The following is a 20337-nucleotide window of genomic DNA, read 5'->3' on the forward strand; positions in this document are numbered from 1 at the left end:
AAGAAAAATGAAAGAATGGGGAGGTATTTATAGTTGAAAATAGGAAAAAAATGTAATTATAAAAAATTTGGGGTTAAAACAAATTTGGGGGGTTAAATGACTAATTTTTAAATAGCCAACGCATATTTTGTGACAGCCCCCAACGGCTAGATTTTAAGTAATAGATTTTGTTTTTTTAAAAAAAATTTGATCGTTGGGACCATTTGGCCCGCCAGGGACCGGTCCGATCCCGATCCCAACGGTCCCAATTGTCGAATCGGCCTAGAAGCCCGGACCAGGCCCACGAATACAGATTTTACCGGTCCTGGCCCGTTTGGCCTGCGGTTCCGAGGTGGTTCCGGTCCACTTGCCACCCTTACTAAAAACTATGGGTGTTTTAAAATTTTAAAAACATATATAATATTAATCTACTACAATCATGTACTAACAAAACCCATTTTAAGAAGTACAAATAATCAATTCTGTTCACCTTTCCTTGAGCTTAGATAGATAACGTGAATCAACTGATGACACATGTCTTGAAGTACGGGACTGAATTATTTTAGGGGTTGTTTGGTACAATAGGATTTTTCAAGATATCTCTTATATGAGATAGCTAATCCCACCATTTTAATGTAAAAATTTATTTCAGAATTAGTTAATATCTCTAACGAGTCCCAAATTCTATTTCAAAATTATTATCCTTATACCATGTACCAAATCGACCCTTATTATCACATCTTCTAATCTACTATTTCAACTTACAAGAATAAGTAAAGATCCTGAATTTCGGAAGGTTGTATAAAGCTAATTAATGAAACAGATCTCGAATGAGAATCAGATTATTCTATTAGTATTCCTTCTATATATCATGTGCTATTTAGAAGAATAAGTTATTACTACTAATTACTCTGAACTTGTAACTTGTAAGGTCACAAACTCACAATGAGTAGTGGCACAGATCCTCGAAGGGAAATCAATTGTAATGTATGAATGTTCCTTACATTGCAATAGAGTAGAAGAATAGTACTCCCTCTCCCTCCATCCCAAAATTAGTTTTCATGTTTCGCTATTCAAGAGTTAAATTGGATTAAATCAACTCAATATTTTATAATTAAAATTTAGATATTTAAAAACTATAAGTAATGTACTACAAATTATAATTTTTCTTATGTCAATATAATGAAAAAGAAATTTTAAAATATCTATCAAAGTTCATATAATTTAACTATTGAAGAGCGAAACATGACTGGCTAATTTGATAGTCCGGAGAAAATATCAACCGGTGGGTCAACGTTTTCAGTCATAGTTTATTGCTTACTCTATTATTTCCACAGTCCATACGTATAGATTAAAGTATCATAGTATTCCTTTTCCTTCAAACAGTGTCTCCTTCTTGTGAACTTTCATGCTTCTTGACAAAGGTGACCTTTTTCTTCATGATTTTAGTCTGCATTCAATAGGCAATATAAAAGGTGAAGCTATTTTTAGTTGCAAATCAAAATTAAAGCTTTTCGACATATAAGTTTTTCTTTTTTCGTTATAAGTGGCAGGACATTGGTGTTTACTTTTTGGGCGTTCGAGGACTTCAATCATCATAAAATGTGCTTCAAGAGGGGTTTAGGTGTTATATTTCCATTATAATGAAAGGTAAGTTCTCACCGGGGTATTTGCAGCCGTATCCTATATTTGTGTCACCTTTTAATCTATACCCTATTTTTTAAAATTATTAATTTGGTAGCCATCTCATAAAAAATCCGTAATAATATGACAATTACACCCCTGACAAAAGATATAAAACGATCTCTTCCTCTCCTCTCAGCAACTTTATAAAAAAATCATAAACTTGTCCAGATTCATCTTCAGAATTACACTTGCATGAAGTTATTTCATGTTGAAGCCAAAACTTCATGCTAATGTAGCATGAATTGTTTCATGTTGAAGCCAAAACTTCATGCTAATGCATGCTGAAGTTATTTATCCTGCAGTCTACAGTTTGTCATGAATTTTATCCGAAAATTTAATCTAAACATGATGAAGTTATTTAGTTCATTTGCTAAAACTTCAGACTAAACATGGTGAAATTATTTAGTTCATTTGCTAAAACTTCAGACTAAACATGTTTAAGTTATTTAGTTCATTTGCTAAAATTTCAGACTAAACATGCTTAAGTTATTTAGTTCATTTGCTAAAACTTCAGACTAAACATGCTTAAGTTTTTGTCTTGCAGTATGTAATTTTCTAAAGAGTTTTTGCTAATGCATGCTGAAGTTATTTAGTTCATTTGCTAAAATTTCATACCAAAACATGCTGAAATTTTGTAACGCAGTCTACAGTTTTGTCCTGAGTTTTATCCGAAACTTCAGTCTAAACAAGCTGAAATTTTTTAGTTTATTTGCTAAAACTTCAGCCTAAACATGCTTAAGTTTTTGTCCTGCAGTTTGCCAATTATCTTTTATGAAAGAAAGGCAAAATCGCCTTTTTAAAATGCTTTTAACAAAAAAATGGGTACGGACGCAAACGAAAAAACAAAACAGGTATAAGTTAAAAAGGGTCGACCAAATAAGGCACCCCATGCAATTTTTACGTTCTCACGGTGTATTTCTTTTATTAAAATTTTTGTATTTCGTTCTTGTTTGTTGTTCTTCTTTTCTATTTTATTCTGATAATATTAAAGCCTAACACCCTCAATAAAAACATCACAATTATTCCTTATTTTGCATGTTCTAGACTTTGCAGAAATTTAATTTGTTCATATGCAAGGTTGAAAGAAACATGCATGTTGTCCTTAATTTCTTCAACGCAAAAGGGTCAGAAATGCCCCTCAAGTGCGAAATTAAGGTCTTTTGTCCTCCCTTAATACTTTAGGCCAAAAATGCCCCTTCTGTTGCCCTCCCCCTCTAGCTTTCAACTTCCTTGTCATGAGAGGCATTTTCATTCTAGAGAGAAAAAGCTAGTTGATATTTATTTTGGAACCCCAGAAAAATTCACAGCCGCTACAACCTGCCACGGTCTCTGCCCTTCGGGTGAGCACTCTGTAGTTAATATTGTAAAAGTTAAATATACATGTGATTAATTTTATATTATATACTACTAATAGAATTTTGTAATTTTTGAAAGACAAATTTATTGTTTACCTTACGATTACTAGTCCCTTACGGTTACTAGTATAAAAGAATCCCTAAAAGGAAGAAAATTACTGGGAATTTAATTTTACGCAATTCATAATTCTTGAGAGAGTTCATTCTTGGAACAATTACTTGGGTGCGATATTTGGCCAAAGGGAGGCCGGGTAAAGTTCCGTTTTTAGAGGGGAGAAGGGATTCCATATTTGGATAAATTATTACTAAACGTAAGTTTCCTTTGGCCAAATATGATATCCTAGTTTTACTGCTACGAATATGTTATATTTTGTTTATCATTGCCTACACTACGATCTGTTAGGTCGGGGAACATGTCGGGGCTGACAAAAGGGCATTTTTAGCCCTAAGTAGTGACAAGAGGGCAGGACTGAGCCAAAGTATTAACGGAAGGCAAAAGCCTTAAATTTCGCATATTTAAGGAGTATTTTTGGTCCTTTTCTGTTTTCTCAATGTTCGATGGCCGTTTATTAATATTATGGCACCATTTATTGTTTTTGAAACTAAAATGACATTATCTAGCGGAACTTCTTAGCAAAAGATAATTAGCTGAAATACACATCGATCATAATCTTTTATGCCCCTTGAATTCCATGATTAAAAAAAATTGGAGAAAAAGGAATTAATCAGATAACACGACTTGGTACTTTAACAATTGATCTGCCAAATAGTTAATAATTCTACCAAGATATTGTACTGTATTCATCTCCCGAAAAAGAAAAAGAAGGAAAACACATCAACGGCCACAATATTTCTTGAACAGAGCTCAAATTTTATGTAGGGATAAAATATTCGATACATATAATATTCACGGTAAATAACAAGAGCAAGAGAATCATAAGGACACCAAATCTTTAGTGTGAAAACTATAATATTCAAGCGAAACAATATAAAATCACTATAATATAAAAATTAACACGTGATAATCTCAAAAAACTACTACACACTCAAATGAAACAATACTCTCTATTCTACACAACTCACTATAATATACCTGCACTCTATTTTTTCTTCACAGACTATTTCCATAGTCTTATATCGTCTGTGAACTGTTACTCTTTTTATTGCTTCTCACTTCTTTGTTGGTATGATAAAATGAAAGACTCAAGCCCCTTTTTATAGGTGAAGTTGCCAGCCAAGTGCACCTATTAAAATTGGTTCTTGCAATTTGCAAGATGGACAACAACCAACAAATTGGTTTTGCATTTTGTTTCTGCAGCGCGCACCATTGCCTTCAAATCCTCCAATCACATGTATTTTTTTTCTTTTTCTTTGTTTTAATGGTCTAATCCCGCAAGTTTTCTCCTTAATTTTGATTTTTTTTTCTTATTCTAAGTCTTGATTTCAATCTCCGAAAACCTTTAAACATGAAAGGCTTTGTAAAGATATCTGCAAGTTGATCATGTGTTTTCACATATTTGTGATCTACCTCTTTCTTGGCAATACATTCTCTAATGAAGTGATACCTTGTGTCTATATGCTTGTTTCAATCATGATATACCGAATTCTTGACAAGTGCTTGAGCAGATTTGTTGTCAATAAAAATCGATGTGGCTTCAATCTGTGGCAAGCTGAGCTCCTTCAACAATCTTCTCAGTAAAATAGGATTTTGGTGCTACATATTCGGCTTCACAAGTCGAGAGAGCAACAATGAATTATTTCTTTGAACTCTGGAAAATAACACAATCACCCAAGAAAAATATAATATTAGTTGGGCTTTTTCTATCATTATTATCTCCCGCATAATCACTATCATAAAATTTCACAAAGTTGAAGCTACTAAAAGAAGAAAAAAATAGCCCAAAGTCAATAGTGTCTTTTTAGGTAACAACTAATCCTTTTAGAAACCTTCAAGTGGGTAAAGGTAAGAGCTTACATGAAACGAATTACTACTCCAACCGCAAAGAGTATATCTGCCTTGTATAAAGTCAAATACCTTAAACTTTCCATAAATATTTTGAAAAGAGTGGAGTCCACAACCTTTTCTCCATAATCAAACATTGACTATTTTGTTCCACTTTCCATTGGTGTGTTCACAAGTTTGCAATCGAGCATATCGAACTTCTTCGAGATCTTTTTTTGAGAGATGATGCCTCGGCCATTTGCTTCACTTCTACGTGCAAGTAGTATGATATGAGTCTTATATTTGTCTTCTCGAATTCGAGGGATAGAGCTTTCTTGAAAGCATCAAACATCTTGGGCTATTAATTACCCGTAAAATAAGATCATCAACATAAAAACAAACAAGCAAGTTATCTCAATTAGTATGAACTTTATGTCACGCCCCAAACCTGGGGAGGCGTGGCCGGTACCTGGTACCATACTCGGCCAGAGCGTACCACTATGTAAGTATGAACTCTAGAGGGGTAATACTCAACTTAGGCTGACGAAGCCTACCTGCAAACTGACAATACCAATCAAGGCCGATGAGGCCATATTATGAATCATCTGAAAATAACGTCCCTCTCATTTGAGGGAAAAACGTACCCAAAAGCTTATGTACATAACTGTGCAGGCCGACGAGCCCTCCATGAATGTCTCCAACCAGCAATACCAAACTGAACATATACACAGGGCTGGCATGGCCACAATACTGATATATAAAATACACAGGACTCGTCGACAAGCCTCTAGAGATAACTTAGCTATATCATGGTCGGAACAAGGCCTCGACCTACCCATCAAACATGTATTTATAAAATGGACTCCAAAGTCTAGACCTGGTAACTCCGAGGAAGTGGAGCTTACCAACCAAGATGATGTTAGACTCTGTTTATTGGGAAGGTCTATCCAGCTGTCTATCAGGACCTGCAGGCATGAAATCCAGCGTTCCCAGAAAAAGGACGTCAGTACGAAATAATGTACCGAGTATGTAAGGCAATAGAATAACTAAAAGCTAAAACTGAACTGATAATATAATAATTGAAAGTAACTGGGAGTCAAAGATGATCTGAAGATATGCTTACCTGTTGATACTAACTCTACTCTCTCAATATAATAAGTAAAATAGTTGTCCGGCCCTACAAGGATCGGTACGTGTAACTGCTCTGCCGTAATAGGTGCTCGGCCATACTAGGCTCTGTATCTCGGCCAGTCTAGGCCCGTCATAGGCGCTCGGCCACAATAGGCTCAGTATATAATTTTCCATCTGATCAGAGGTTGCCCAATAGGGGCCTGCCTACCGATTATAGCTTGATGGTGGTAAAAATACTGTAATATTGTGTGCACGCACACACACACACACATACACACACACACACACACACACACACATACACACACACACAACATATAGACCATTTGCTCTCTTGATTGGAAGAAGACAATACTTAACTGAATATAAAGTTTCGATAAGAGAGAATACTGTAACTTATGAGACTAGGATAATGTACATAAATTATGTTGTACGAACTTCTCTTTATGTCTCATTATCAAATACATGTAGTTACGAGATTATACCAAAATGAAGGAAAGGTTTAGCCTTAACATATCTTTGTTGATAATGACTCAATATACACGGCCCGTAGTATTTCAACCTATATCAAGGTGTGAACTATGGTTAATACCATGGGAGAACTCAAAACACATTTCTACGAAACTTATTTTCTTCCACGTTAACATGATTAACTTACTTTATGTACTTGTTATTATTGATCATAAATATTTGTAACCTCCACGTTAACATGATTAACTTACTTTATACATTTTCAAAGATGATCTCATTTTTGAGCTTACATCAATTGACTTACGACGTACTCTCACGTACGAAAATATGGGGTGTAACATCATTCCCCCCTTTGGAACATTAGTCCTCGAATGTTGACTGATGCGCTTATTAGTCTCATAACTTATAGCTCTTATGAATACCTTAATATTGTCCTTGCCATCTAGAACTGTACTGTGAATAAATCCAAAGACTAGGGCATTCCCCCCTTTAGGCCTCTTTCTCACACCATGACCTGTGATCGGAATTCTTCCAATCTCGTAACACTTTCTACCTTCTATCATGCAGCCTGTACGACTTTGTCCTTGTACGCGCGTCTGTGAGACTCTTCACTCCTATTTCCTCTGGCTTTTATCCGATCCCTAGGCCTCACTTTGTGAATATATATAGAACTATGACAAGTTGTCCCTGTGGCATCTATAGGTATACTGAAATTCTTCGCTTGGTACTTTGTCGAACTTACGACTATTGCTATATTTTATTTCATAGCCTTGATTATCTATCGCTATGGCTTTACTGCATCTAGCTAGGCAATACTATACAATTACACTTACTTTAATTTTACTATTACCGAGGTCTACTGCCCAACTCCAGGTACTCTCTTGTTGCTTATCCTATATGTATAAATCTAAGTCCTTTAATACTTCCTCATTACTGTTCCTCTTAAGAATGACAACTTAACCTTATCTCATACTCTGTGTACCTCAAACCTTGTCTCTCTACCATACTTTAGCTTTCGAGCTTCACATATCTATTTATAATACTCGCAACCTTCCTTTAACTTGCTAGTACCAAATATTTCCTTATTTATTCTAAAACCTTAAGCAAGACATCACGTCGTATCTAACTCTTTTTTACTCTCTTAACTAGACCTCTCGGTACCTGAAAATCATAGGCTGGAAGATATGCTACTGATGATACTACTATCATTTCTGGATACTGAATCACAACGCTTCTAGCCCTCTATCTAAAGTTTAGACTATTCACAACCTTTTGCACTTGAGTATCTCGTACCTCATTTACTTTTACCATTCTTACCTTTAAATCCCACATTGTATCTTCTGTGGCTTTCATAACCTCCCTTCCACAAAAGTGGAATTCATATCCACACCTTAAAAGTTCTACTATAATACTTGCACCTCTAGTGCATACACAATCTGGCGGGAGCTTCATACTGACTTCTTATGATGCTGGTACTCTTCTAACTGGCTTTATCGTAGAGATTATAGAGTATGTCTATTGTACTATCTCTCTTGCACCTCTGATATTAAGAGTTATTCTGCAATGTTCTGAATCACGATTTATATCATCATCTGTGTCTAATAATCGGACTCCTGATTTTCTTAACTATTGCAACTCTCGGGCTTCCTCTTCTCTCTCAACTTTTATGTAGGCTTAAGCTATCTTCTGATCCGCGGCTCAGGGTATTAGTTTTCACTTTAGCCTTTCGTGGGTGCTATGGAACATCCATGTTATAATCCTCTAACATTTCAAGCCTTTGTCTATGACGTGGACTCAATTCTTCCTTTTCACTTATACCGGATATTGTAAAAAATAACATTCATGATAATATCTTATGTGACAATATAACATCAGATTTCTAGTGCAAAACATATAAATTTGGACATGTTTTATTTTGAGTTAATCAGGATTTGGTTGGATGGTTTTAAAATGAAAAGAATTAGGGTTTGTTTGGTAGGAAGGAAACTATTTTTCGGAAAATGTTTTTTAATTTTACTATGTTTGGTTGGCTTAAATGTTTTGGAAAACATATTCTTCATGAACTCATTTTACTCCAATTGGAGGAATATATTTTTCACTTTTCAAAACTTTATTTCAATCTTCCCCACCATATTCCCCATCCCCATCACCCCCACCCCACATCCACCTCCACCCGCCCCCAACAACTATCCCCTGTGGCCCAACTCCACCTTATCCCCCCCCCCCCAACCTACCCCGATCCCCTGTCTCCCACTCTAAATAGAAATATTATTTTGAGTACTTTTTTTCATGTTGTAGTAGAGTACTTTCTTTTTCATTTTAACAAAATGAGTATTTTCTTTTCATGATGTAAAAAAGTATTTTCTTTCATTTCAAACAAATTGAGTACGTCATTTTCATGATGTAGAAAAAGTATTTTCTTTTATTTCAACAAATGAGCACTTTCTTTTCACGTTGTAGAAAAAGCACTTTCTTTTTCAACCAAAAAAAGAGTATTTTCTTTTTAGTAATGGAGCTCAAATTTTAACGTTGTTATTGTGTGAAAAAGTAAAGCAACACACTTTGGATTTGTGTGAATTTTTAAAAGAATAATTAAATTTTTAAAGAAAATAGAGTCCTGAAGGGGGATGGAGCACAAGAAATATAGGAATTTGGGGAAGGGAGGATGAGGAGAGTAGCATAAAAACTTATTTTCTACTATCTAACCAAACACTAGAAAATATTTTACGAGTGACAAAAGTTAGAATAGTGACTTTTGTGTTATGAATATTCACTTGGATGATCACAGATAAAATTTTTGCCTAGAGCTAGAGCAGAAGAAATTAACAGGTTACTGAATGTTATCCTTCCATATGTGTAGATTTCGAGAATTTTCTCTTTTATTTATTTTTTATTATTGTTTCCTTTGATTATAGCATCTCTTGTAATTAAAAAAAAATTCAGTTTGGGGCACAAAGTATCTCACGTTCACACAAAGTCTAGGGAAGGACCGCACCCCTAGGAGTGTGATAATATAAGAGATGCTATATCTATTTATTTATATAATTGCAAGAGATATAGCATCCCTTGTAATTATATAAATAAATTGTACTCACCGCATAAAACGACAAGTAATTCTCCGATATCTTATTTGTGTACATGGTATTAGAGTCAAACCCATAGATTCTTGTTATTGTGCATCTCAATATTGAGCCCCATATTATGTTATCCATGCTCTGGTTGTCCATGTCGGGACGTGTGGGAAATGTTAAGTTCCACACATCAGATAAGAGAATGGGTTATTGTGGTCTCCTTTTGGAGTTTGAGTTAGGACCAAACTACATTTCTTTACATGACACTAAGGAAAGGGACGAGTTTCCAGTGGAATTAGTCAAATGCATAGAAATATGTTTGTGTCAAACTGCTCTAAATTGAGATGTTAATTTTGTTACTTGCAGGGACGGAGGTGGAAAGATGGCCAGGGAGCGGTGCTATCAAGCAATGACGATCATCAAAAAATGTATGGCGACGAGGCATTTAAATAGTTCGACGAAGGATCAATTGAGATATGCTTATAGTAAACTCGGTCGTTTATATTACTTTTTGGCAAGTAATAACCCTGAGAATTGGATATCTGCACAGCTTGGGCCCCTATTCGATGAAGCCTATGATGGCCTTTCTGAGGTCCTTGGTCTCTTGAGAGATCAAGACCTGGCTAGTGTCACTGACACAATCAGAATCATTTCAGAGAAGCTGCAAATAGTTAACCCCGAGAGTACTGCTGATCGAATCTATCCTTCAAAACAATCTGAGGATGTACTTTACACTGCCGCATACCAATCTATCTTATGTTGGAAGATGGATGAAGAGTCCCAGCCACGTGTCGTAGGCTCAAGTGTGAATCTTGAGCCTGACTTCTCTGAATTGCTGGAGAGGATGAATCTTATTGAGCCTGAATGGAGGCAGCTTTGTATCAGTGTCTTGAAACCGTCATATTCATCAGTATCTAAAGAGAAGGATCTAAGCTATTCCACTCAGGTCTCCTTGTATGTTAATTTTGTCAAAAAGGATCTGGAAGAGCTTCTAAGTCTTGATGAAGTTGCCTTTCCTGATGGATTGCAATGGCTCCAACATGGACTTGATAACCTTTCTGAATTTCCGGGGATGTTAAACGAGGCTTATAAACAAAATGATCCTCTTTTAATATCATACCCACAAGCTCTGGCCATTTGAGGCAGCAATTACAATCTACTCCTTGTATGATGTGAATTTGACGAATAATACTGAACTAGACAATTCGCTTCTTCCTTTGCAAGCCAAGTTTAGTCACCTTGACGTAGAGATCATTCTGTTACAGAAACTAAGCTCAGAAAACAGCATGAAATACTATTTTCTGGAAGAGCTGATTTTCATGAGAACTTTTCTCATGGATACATTGGACCAGTGCAAAGAGCAGATTCAGATATCCAATGTCTTGCTCTTAGTTCTATCTGTGACCACTGATGCAGCGTCACTCATTAATTCGCCTTCTCGTGATTCAAAGGAAGGAGAGTCGGCCAGGGGAATTAATCTCTTGCATTTTCAATTGCTTCTTAAATTCAAGTTTATTAAGGCAGCAATTCGACAGATCATTTCTGCATCATCAACACCAGAGCGTCCTATGGTAAATCTGCTCAACTTTCTTCCTACTAACTTTGAGGCCATTGATTCTTATTTTACCATGCTGAAATCCTCAAAAACATATGATAACCCCAAGGTGGATGGATGAATATATTCTCGAAAATCTGCTACTAGAGGATGAAGCCAATCTCAAACTTACTGATACAGACAAGTTTAAGAGGTTTCATCACGGGTTGCTTCTCTTGGTAACATTTCTTGTTGATCCCCCAATTCAATACATTGACTGCAAGAAGCAAAATTGTCTCCTGACAGAACTCGGAACTATAGCAATTGAGGCCGAAGCTGCTATCAGTTTATCTGATGAGGATGCTTTGGATAGCAGCAAAAATGGGAAAGTAAGTCTTTTGCTTCAGCTTGTGACTGTGGCTTTCAAGCTGTTCAAGTGGGAGGGAAAGTTAACGGATATACTAAAGCACAAAACCACTTTAGAATCTCAATTTCTGTATCTGGTGGAAAATGCACATGAAGAACTTATTTTCCTTAGAGCCTTTCTCATGGATCTTCTCAGTCATCACAGACAGCTTGACCAGTTTGATGATTTCTTAATGAATGCTCAAGTGGCTGCCCACAAGGCAGCATTGATTAGCAGTTGCAGTTATGAAAGAAGCTATGGCAAAATGAGTTTTTCAATATCTGATTTCCTCAAAGAGATCAAGTCTGTCAATGCAGAGACCAGAGAGCTATGCTTTCGGTTGCTGGATGAATCAGTCTCCTGTATTACTATCTCAGATCTGAAATGACTTATGAACATGTTATTCGACATGCTGAACCACCTGCATTCTTTGCGTGAAATGAACTCTTTCCTGAGGAATCGAATTCCAGTAGTACAAGAGAAATTGAAGTGTCTTGATGATATTTTTCAGAAGCGCAATATGCATAGAGAAGTCAAAAGACCTTATGGAACGAGTTCTAAATGTCACCTATGAGGAAAAGTATGTCATTTTCTTCTCTGTCAGTGGTGATAGTCGTGCTTGGTTTCACATGTTATACCTCTCTGATGTCAGAAAAGTGCTTAATTTTGTTGAGGCAGAGGTTAAAACTATTTGTTCTAAATTTCCAACTATGATACGCCTTTGCTTCCCGAAGACCAATGGATTAGGATTTCTCAATTGTTTCTTGGGAAAATTGGAGGAACTGTTACAGTCTAAGCTCGACCTAATTACCCATCCGAAGCCTCAGATTGTATCAGTCAAGGAGGAATTATTGTGTTTAAGTTTGTTTTTCGATCATTTGGCAGAAAACTATGATGAGCAGGATGAAGTTCATGATCATATAACTAATGCTACTGAAATGGCGTACGAGGCCGAGTATGTCATTGACTCTTGCTTGGCCGGTTCTTACCCACTGTGGTACAAAGTTCATTGGATAACTGAAGTTGTTGAGAATATTAAGCTTATCAATAAAGATGTTAGTGAGAACTGTAAAAGAAAGAAGATTGACATGAACCAAGCTGCAAAAGGTTCCACCAATCCTGTCCCCCCATCATTATCAGCTATTACTGCAGGAGCAAATGAAGAAATGGTGGGTTTTCAAGATGTGATGGACAAATTAAAACTGCAGCTACTAGGAGGATCGGATCAGCTAGATGTTATCTCAATATATGGTATGCCTGGAAATGGCAAAACCACTCTTGCAAAGAAGATTTACAATGATCCTGCAGTTGGCTCTCACTTTGATGTTCGTACTATGTGTTACGTGACTCAAGTATATTCATGGAGAGAGTTGTTGCTTGATATTTGAAGGATGTTCTCGGACCTGCTGAATGCACTAAAAAAGAAGATGGAGAATTAGCTAATGAGCTGCGTCGATTTCTGTTGACCAAGAGATTCTTAATTCTCATTGACGATGTGTGGGGCACAACAGCATGGGACAATTTGCACATGTGCTTTCAAGGTTCTCAGAATAGGAGTAGAGTTATTCTGACAACCAGGCTGTATGAGGTTGCCGATTATGCTAAGTGTAAAAGTGATCCCCATCATCTGCGCTTATTCACAGATGATGAGAGTTGGATGTTATTAAAGGAAGAGGTGTTTCGAGGGGAGAGATGCCCACCCGAACTTGGAGATGTGGGATTACGAATAGCAAAAATTTGTGGAGTGCTGCCACTCTCTGTTGTCTTAGTAGCTGGTGTTCTCAAAGAGAAAAAGAAGAAAGCATATTCGTGGAAAATTGTTGAAGAAAGTCTAGGTTCACACAACTTTGGTAGCTCAGAAAAGGGCATGTCTATAATTGGTTTCAGTTACAAGAATTTACCACACCATCTGAAAACTTGTTTCCTCTATTTTGGAGGATTTTTGAGGGGCAAGCATATTCCTGTCTCAAAATTGTCACGGGTGTGGTTAGCATAAGGATTTCTAGAAGAAGACAGTACGGAAAAAGGATCAGAAGAGGCTGCCCAAGATTACCTGCAAGATCTTACTAGAAGAAATTTGGTAACGGATACAAAGAAGAGGTCCAATGGAAAACTGAAAACATGTCGCGTTCACGATCTGTTGCACCAGTTCTGTGTGGAAAAGGCCAAACAAGATAATTTCTTGCTCTGGATTCACAGGTACGAAAGAGTATATTTATTTTACAATTATAATGTTTATAGGAATTCTCAAATTTTACAATTATAATGTTCATAGGAATTCTCATTTACATGATTTTGATTTAACAGAGACCAATGTGCGGATTCTATTTTCTATCCTGAAATACCTGAGGAATACCGCTTGTCTGTATATTCTAAACGGGATGAGCTTGCTCAGTTGCTGACATCTGGCTCAAGCACTCGTTCTTTACTATTCAATGCGAACAATAATGTTGATTCTTCCATCTTTAGCTACTTCAAGCTTGTTAAAGTGTTGGATATGGAATCCATTTACATTGGTGATACTTTTCCAAGTGAAATAATATCACTAATTCATTTGAGGTATTTTGCTGCTCGGACGGGTGCAGATTCAATTCCTTCATCAGTAGCTAACCTTTGGAATCTTGAAACTTTTATTGTTAAAGGATTGCGCGGAGAGTTGAGGTTACCTGATTCACTTCTGAAGATGTTTAAATTGAGGCATATACATGTAAATAGCCGTGCTTCATTCAGTTTGGACGATGACATGTTTGAGTCACTTGATAACTCAGGGTTAGTTAATTTGGAGACCTTTTCCACTCCATGTCTCTCTTATGGTGAGGATGCAGAGAAGATATTGAGAAGCATGCCAAATTTGAGAAAGCTGAGATGCATATTTCAGGGATCGTCAGGTTATCCAACGAAAATGACGAGTGTTCTTTTTCCCAGATTAGACTTTTTAAATCAGCTTGAATCTCTAAAGCTTCTTTAGTGAACTGCCCAACTTGGAGATTCTAAAGTTACTTTTCAGAGCCTTTGATGGGAATCTATGGGAAGTGAAAGATTCCGACTTACCTGAACTCAAATACTTAAAATTGGACAGCCTCAACATTGTACAGTGGTCCGTCTCTGATGAGGTTTTTCCTCAGCTTGAGCGTTTGGTTTTAACGAAATGTAAAAGGCTCGATAAAATCCCTCCTCATTTTGAGGATGCTGTTTCTCTAAAAAGCATTGAAGTAAGCTGGTGCAACCGGTCTGTAGATAATTTAGCCCAGGAAATTCAAGAAACCCAACATGACATGCAAAATCATGCGTTCACAGTTACAATACAGCTTTCAGATTGGGCCACAAGATATCCTCGATTCTTACCTGGTATGTTCATCTGAGTACATTCCTACTCATTCATTTTTCTTCTACCCTATAACGTATTGTTTTGTTAGTTTTATTCTTTTGTTGATTAAGTCCTCTTACACCATTTTAAAAAAAGGTATTCTGTTATATTGTTGATTCTGAGAGTTAATAATATGGGTCAGTCTCCTTTGTTGCTCATAATTTGGGGAAGAAGATCTCGAGATTATGTATTTAACCACACATACACACTCAAACACTGCTACATGTATATGTTATAGCTCATCACTCTTAGTTAGTGATATTAGCATTAGTTAGTTAGCATTAGAGAAGTTGTTAGCTATTACTCCCTCCGTTCCGATTTATGTGAACTTTTTTGACTAGGCACGGAGTTTAAGAAAAAATGAAGACTTTTGGAATTTGTGATCCTAAACAATTCAAAAAGGGCCCAGAGTATTTGTTTGGTTATAAAAGCTTTTCATTAAGGGTATAATTGTAACTTTAAGCAAAATTGTTTCCAAATTTAGAAAGAGGTCATTCTTTTTTGAACGGACCAAAAAGGAAATAGGTTCACATAAAGTGGAATGGAAGGAGTAGTTGTTTTGTATAAATACACGTGTAAATATTTTAATCAAAGATATAGTTTTCATTCTCTCAGAAGAAGCTTCTTCTCCACATTTCTCTTTCTAGGTTGACACATCTGTTCCGCCATTGGAGCTCCTTCTGAGCTCAACTCATGCTGCTACTTCGATATTTTGACAGAAGAACGAGCACAGACATCGTGCCTGCTATTGGCTTTGTCTATGCGTTTCTGCTTCTGTTATTTTTTATGCTTTGGTGAAATTGTACCATATATATAGCTAGTTGAATGATTCAAAACCTTAACACCTTCTCGAGAAAAATGAAATAAAAGGAAAATCAACAAAAATGACAAATTTCTAGCATATGTCGTATTCAAGTGAATTTAAATATTCTTGTTCTGATGATCAATTACATAATGAAATTTCCAGGTATTTTTGTTGAATTGCACTTTATGACGAGTTTTCACCTGATGTTTAAGTGGCTTCATTAGTTTAACCAACAGGAAGGAATTGAATAATGGTAGAAGAGGATTAAGGGAGAGGGGTTTTCGTTATTTTCTCTTCTTGGGCATTCCGACATAAAAAGTTGTCAATATTTTTAGGTAGAGAAATTTTAGGCTGGCCATGAGCTGATCTGATTGTAAAATCTTGAACATGCCTAGTGTATGCATCAAGGTCAGCTGTGGATCCACATAGAGAAGAGTAGCTGTGCAGCTCGAGCCCTCAATCATTAAAGTGTTTGATATAATCTTCTGCATCTTTTCTTAAGGAAGAGAATCCATTTATTAGTTTATGTTTCATCCAGTCTTGCCAACAGAAGATGGATGTAACAACCAAACCTCTCGTTTTGAGTATATATATGTAATGTATCCCAATTTATATATGTTTTGAGACTTTGTACAAGTTAATTTTACCATTTGGGACTTGGTGGGATAGTTCCAGTTGAGACCAAAGGAACTCGGGTGTGTTTACGACCACTTGGAACCAACATCACATTGTAGATTTTGCTGTCAGCTGGTGCACTACGATCACGGTCACCAGCACGCATGCAATCGCGAAAGCAGGTTGATAGTAGGCTATATTTTATGCAATTTAGATACTATTTACACTCTAATTTAGCCGCACTTAATTGATATTTGAATGCTAAAAGATAACAAAATGCTCTAATTAAGAATTTGATGCTTTGCAGGAGCTACTCCGAGCTAGAAGGGAGCTAACGAGTGTTTTGGAGTCAACATGGAGTGTGGAAGGCCAATCAAAGGTTAGTCCGGTCGAAAAGGAGCGAGAAAAGCAAGCGAGACGACCCCTCCAGGTGCGCGGCCGCGAATTGGCCCGCAAACTCAAGGCAGTGAGGCAATGGAAATTCGCGGTCGGATCCGCGGACGGGCAGACGAAAGCCAAACACACAGGGTTAATTATGTAATTTCTTAGGCGACTAACCTAAACCTATATGAAGCCTAAACTCGCCTAGAAGTCAGAGATAGGTGATTTTAGAAGACTTTAGAGGCAAGCACAAGGGAGAGAAGACGGATAATTTCCTAAGAGTTTTCATATTCTTCTTCATACTTCTATTTGTTGATTATGAATTATTTTAGTGATTTGTTTTTCATTAGTATGAGTAGCTAAATCTATTATCTAGGGTTGATGGAACCAATTGTTGGATGAAGTCTTGACTCTATTTTGTTATAATTGAGTCGTGTTTGTTTTATGATTGTTCAACTATGTATTGTATTATGGTTAATTGAAAGAGCCCTTGATTAATCGTATCTAGTTACCTTGGGTTTCTTGAGAAAGAACACTTGATTAGTTTGTTGTTGAACAACACCACTTTTGGGTAAGTTAAGAGATTACTTACTTGAATTTAAAAGTGGGGTTAGAAATAATGAATTTTTGGTGGGACAATTCTGAGTTGCACAAATTGTTAACTAAAGTAGTTCGAGAGAATGCTTCTGTAAATTATCATAATTGATTGAGAGATAATTACGGTAGCCCGGAACTCATAATCCTCATAGAGTATTACGGCGAGATTATAGCTAAAGAGTTAAGAATTAATCCGGCAATTGGAAAAATCAATAGCCCTAGATCCTTTTACCCTTGAATTCAATTTTAGTCTTGATTATTGCTAATTTTATTGTCATTTTTCCTTAGCTAAATAAATTCCACTGATTGTTCATAAAACTCTTGCATCCGAAAGTTGTCTGAGCTTATTATTAGCATTATTTAAAGTTGTAGTAAATAGGTTAGTTCCCTGTGGGATTCGACTCCGGACTTAAACCGGGTTATATTTGCAACGACCGCTTAGTCCTTTTTATAAGGCATAGTTGGGCGTGATCAAATTTTGGCGTCGTTGTCAGGGAACTAACGATGTTATTTATTACAACTTAGAAGAATTGCTAGGATTCTTAGTTTAGATCAATTTCTAAACTAAGAAATTTTTCCATTGAAATTCTCACGTTTGAATTCTCCTGTGACTCAAGTGTATACCTAAAAGCTCTTCGAGGACTGGTGAACTTTTGGAAGGACTATCAGACCCCGTAAAAACATTTAGGGCATTAAATCAAGCCAACAAGAAGAACAAACAGTTACAACAAAAACACACTCGAAATTGAAATGGACAACGTGGACGATGTCAACGGAAACAATCGGATTAATCGGGTTGACCCAAACAATGGAGTGGTGGCACCTCTTGTGCCAGAAGCTTCTCTTTATGATTGGGCATAACCAACTGCTGATAACCTAGCCACTACCATTGCTCTACGTCAGATACAATCGGAGACATTCCAGATCACCAACAACATGCTGCATCTGTTACAAAATAAGGGACTGTTCTCCGGGTCATATACTGAAGACCCACAACAACATCTGAAGAATTTTCTATCAATATGTTTGACCCAAAGGCAGCCGAATGTGACTCTCGAAGTCATCAAGCTATTACTGTTTTCATTCTCTGTGACTGGAAAGGCTCAAACTTGGCTGAATTCGCTCCCAATAAACTCCATTGCCACTTGGGAAGAATTAGTCAAACAGTTCTTAAACAAGTTTTATCCTCCCAACAAGACTGCAAGGCATATTGATGAGATATTGCAGTTCAGGCAGAAATCAACTGAGACCTTGCAAGAAACCTGGGAGAGGTTCAAGGGTATGCTAGTGAAGTGTCCACACCATGGCATTCCAGATCAGATGTTGGGACTTAGATTCTACATGGGTTTAGCAGGCAGTTTGAAGGCCAATGTAGATGTTTCAGCAGGGGGTGCATTTTTGAGCAAGACATTCACAGAGTGCAAGATTCTTCTTGACAAGATGGCTCAAAATTCAGGCTGGATGACTAGAGGTACGACACTTACACCAATAGTGCATTCTGTTGTTCTTGACCCAAACAATTCCCATGCAGAGAACATAGCCACTCTCATTACTCAGATGAGCATAATGACAAAGAAAATTGATGAGATGGGTACAAAGCAAGTGCACATTGTTGATATAACAAATGGAGGATTGTGCACTCCTTGCATAAATCAGTCATATGTGTGCTCGTGGAGTGGAGAGAATGACAACCAGGGCTTCAGAGAAGACATGAATTATGTCAATAATTTTGGAGGTCAGAGGCAAGGTGGGCAACAATGGGGACCAGCACCAAACCAGCAGTACAGACCCAACCTGCCACAACACAACCCCAATTCTGGAGGCGCACGACCACAAGGTCAAGTTGTGCCTTATCAAAGGCAGCAGGGCTATAATCAGCAGCACCAGCAACAGTTGGCCTACCAACCACCTCATCAACAACAGGACAGCAACATGGTAGAAATCAGGGGCATGCTGCAACAACTCATTGGAACAAATGGTAAGATGAAAGAAAAGTTAGCAGCACATGATTCAGCAATCAAAGGAATTGAAACTCAACTGGGACAGCTGTCTATGGCCTTGAACAATTGCCCCCAAGTAACATTGCTTGCAGATACAAATATTAACCCAAAGGAGCAAAACCCAAATCAGCTAATGGCAGTGAGTCTCAGGAATGGAAGAGATTTAGACAGAGAGAAAGCAATTGCTCAATCTAGGAGAGAAACTACGCTAACTACTCCAGTTATATTAGAGGCAGATGGGTCAGCAAAGCTCACCGAGATGATAGTTGAACAGGCACAGGTTGACAAGGGTAAGGCGAAGGAAGGTGAACAAGTCTCAGAACAGGAGGCACCTTTTGTGCCAGAAGCTTCCAACAAAGAAAAGACATCAAGTAGTGGACAGAGGTTGACTCCTGCACCATTCCCTCAGAGATTGGCAAAACAAAAGAAAGATGATCAATACAGGAAATTCATGGAAATGCTTCGACAGATTCAATTGAATATTCCACTGATGGATGCTTTGAGGGAAATGTCGGGGTATGCAAAAATGATGAAGGACCTGATGTCACAGAAATTTGACTTCCAGGACCTGTCCACTATAACTATGACATAGATCTGCAGCGCGGTAGTGATAAGACCTTTGGCCCAAAAGGTGCCTGATCCAGGTAGCTTCACTATCCCATGCACTATTGGGAGTTATGCTTTTGCTAAAGCATTGTGTGACTTGGGAGCCAGCATAAACTTGATGCCCTTGGCAATCTATACAAAAATGGGCATTGGCAGAGCTAGACCGACCTCAATGTTGTTGCAACTGGCTGATCGCACAGTCAAAAGACCGACAAGAATTCTTGATGATGTGCTTGTGCAAGTGAGGAAATTTGTATTTCCTGCAGACTTTGTTATTCTTGACTGTCAGGTAGATGAAGAGATACCCATCATTCTGGGAAGGCCATTCTTAGCCACTGGGAGAGCGTTAATTGATTGTGAGACTGGAGAGTTGAAAATGAGGTTGAACAAT

General features: G+C 37.2%; 1 non-coding gene and 1 pseudogene across 1 annotated transcript; one reads left to right on the plus strand and one right to left on the minus strand.

The window, feature by feature from the left end:
* The first annotated feature begins 12072 nt into the window (after positions 1-12072).
* On the plus strand, positions 12073-14843 carry LOC107781953 (putative late blight resistance protein homolog R1B-12; annotated as a pseudogene).
* Positions 14844-18543: 3700 nt separating this feature from the next.
* LOC142178649 (small nucleolar RNA R71) lies at positions 18544-18650 on the minus strand. The gene has a single exon (XR_012706920.1). It is a non-coding gene; the product is annotated as a small nucleolar RNA R71 (small nucleolar RNA).
* Between the last annotated feature and the right edge of the window lie 1687 nt (positions 18651-20337).

Source organism: Nicotiana tabacum, chromosome 24, assembly GCF_000715075.1.
Source record: "Nicotiana tabacum cultivar K326 chromosome 24, ASM71507v2, whole genome shotgun sequence".
Taxonomy (NCBI): domain Eukaryota; kingdom Viridiplantae; phylum Streptophyta; class Magnoliopsida; order Solanales; family Solanaceae; genus Nicotiana; species Nicotiana tabacum.